The sequence below is a fragment of the Dermacentor silvarum genome, chromosome 4 (genome assembly GCF_013339745.2).
Source record: "Dermacentor silvarum isolate Dsil-2018 chromosome 4, BIME_Dsil_1.4, whole genome shotgun sequence".
NCBI lineage: Eukaryota > Metazoa > Arthropoda > Arachnida > Ixodida > Ixodidae > Dermacentor > Dermacentor silvarum.
Genome location: NC_051157.2, coordinates 79,538,856 through 79,541,506, shown reverse-complemented (window position 1 = coordinate 79,541,506; position 2,651 = coordinate 79,538,856). Strand labels below are relative to the sequence as shown.

The following is a 2,651-nucleotide window of genomic DNA, read 5'->3' as shown; positions in this document are numbered from 1 at the left end:
ATTGCAGAAACGGAATAAAAACAGTTTAGGAACAGCTTTACATTATAGCGCAACTGAATGCAGCATTTCCCCCTCCCATGACGTATAACTACGGCGTCCAATAGCTGCAATGCATTGATGTTACGTAGCGGAAGTTGGCGCGGCGTAAAATAATAATAGTTACGCTGCGATACGCGGAGCATTCAAGTAACATAGGTTCCAGCGACTCTTAACAACCGCAGCTATCATGGTAGGGATCGGTTCGCATTATGCAGCACTTCTGACATGTTCGTAAATCCTACATTCAGCAGAAGCCGATGTATAGTTTTTCCGACTAGAAGTGACATGGAAGTTGATATAAAACATATATAAGTTAACTTAACGGAAGAAGTTATGTCGGCTAAGTCATATACTTCAAAGGCGATCCCTGTTTTTTATACGAATTTGTTTTGTCGACTTGGATTTCTAGCTTGAAAGTCAGTGAAAACAATTCTACAAAATTTGTCACGCAAACTTATTAGGAGCCGTACAAGGTAGCAGTGAAAGAACTCAGAAGTGTGGAAAGAAGCAAACAAAGAGAGAAAATTAAGTCATGATGTGATTCCGCAGCTATACACACAGCGAACAGCTGTTATGCAGCAATCTACAGTGATGGAACATTGGTTTTTGAATCTTTCATGTACGTCGTGATTTATTTACTCTTATGAAAAGATGACGTATTCGACGTGCACCTGTGAAACTTGGCTCTAGTGAAATTAATTACGCTAAGAACTCAGTGGGCAGTCGAAAGTAGAACGCTTGCCTTGTGGTATTCCATCTGATCGGTATCATTATCATCAATACTTTGATCCTCTTCTTCGGCCTACTTACATTCCTGGGTAGACAATACACTCCACTTCTGTCCCCTCGACGCTAGTTTAGGACAGTCTAGTCTACTATGGTGCGAGCCACAATAGGTGCTTCATGTACGATTTCTGCTTTTGGCGCTGAAGCATGTTTTCAGGGGGCCCAAGGTGCCAGGTTTTTATACCAGTTGCGCTGCTTTGTGCCCTTCGAGCCTTTCCATTTTATTTAATCGTCCGCTTGATGAAATGATTCTGATTCTGTAGTTCTTTTTATTGCGATGACAATTACACGGACACTCCAAGCGAATATTGCCGTCGGCGTTGCCGTGAGGGTCCGCATATATTTATGTATACGTATGCTATATGCCATGTCATGCTATATATGCTTTATATGCGGCTTATATTGCTACGCTATTCTATCGCCAAAGTTGCTCATACTAGGTCTAACATTCTTGACTAAATTATTCCTCAGACTTTTGATAACGTCAAGCCCACAAGAAAATGTCATGAAACGTAACAGTCAGCGCATCCATTTGATCTTAAATCTTCTCAGACTATTAAATGTTAAAAATGCAAAACAATAAGAGAACAGAAACCTGAAAATGATATAATTTTACTGGCACGACTTTTTACGGCTTCGCAGAGTGGCGTCTGTGCGATGTGATTACAGGCCCTACACAACGTGGTAAAGCTTTTAAAGATGCAATAAATTTTGTTGCACCCGCGTATATCTCGTCAGCATTAGTCTGACCCGCGTATGGCTAGAACAACGTCCGACAAATTGAAGCGCAGCGCTAAACCTTGCGAGAGGCATGGCTGGACAACTTTGGAACAGAGGGTAGCATTGACAGCTGGTGGTGGTGGCTGCTAAACTTTATTTCCAAAAAAGGTCCTGAAGGTGTCGTACCCAATGAAGTGACAACTGAGGGGCGACTATTGCTAGTTGAAAACTTTAGCATTGACAGCTGTTCGCTGCGAAATGATCCCTATACTTTGAACTCAGCTCATTTTATTGTGATAGCAATTATATTGACACTTCCGGCGCATTTCCGCTGTCGCCGTCGACGTCGCCGTGGTGTTCTGTATAAAGTCCAAGTGCGATAACATCGTGCACCCGCGCCGTATGCTGTGGGTACGACTGTGAACCAAGGATGGCGGCTCGAGCTTGAGCGCGCAAGGGAGGAAGGCGGGGAGGAAGCGCACCGTCTTTCATTGCATCCGGGGCTGCGTATGGCACAGGCGGCTGCGTATGGCACGGCTGAACGTGGCTGCGCGGGGCCTATCTTGATAGCGATCTGCGATGGGTACAATGTCTACGCGTACCGATGGATGTTAGCTTCGTGTGCGCTGTGTTCTCGTCGCTTAGTTCGGGTTGAAGCTTAAGAAGCCCACCCGACACTACATACAAGCCGACACTTCCTCATCGACAGGACTAAGTGTGCTGTGAGCCCCGCTCATTACACGCTTAATTTTAAGTTAAGTCTATCACGACATCGTAGTATAGTGTGCTTCAGGATCATTTCGATCACGTGACGCTCTTTGAGGTTCACGGAAATGTAAGTGCATGGACATTTTTGCGTGCCGCCTTGTCTTGAATCCTGACCTCGACCGTGACTTGAACCTTTGATTTTTCTCAGCAACACAACGTCGCAGCCACGGATTCACTGCATTCCGTCGGCGTTTGTAACGTGCGCTGTGGATAAGCCTTGTCCTTTGGCCACAGGGGCATACACGGTTGTGATAACAAAGGTCGAGCACTGACCTCTGAATGCCGCACAGAGACAGCGCGGTGCCGGCCTCAAAAGTTATCTTGAGGCATGAGGCGCG

General features: G+C 45.5%; 1 pseudogene; it reads left to right on the top strand.

The window, feature by feature from the left end:
• The first annotated feature begins 1,713 nt into the window (after positions 1 to 1,713).
• Positions 1,714 to 1,915, top strand: LOC125945220 (U4 spliceosomal RNA; annotated as a pseudogene).
• The last annotated feature ends 736 nt before the right edge of the window (positions 1,916 to 2,651 follow it).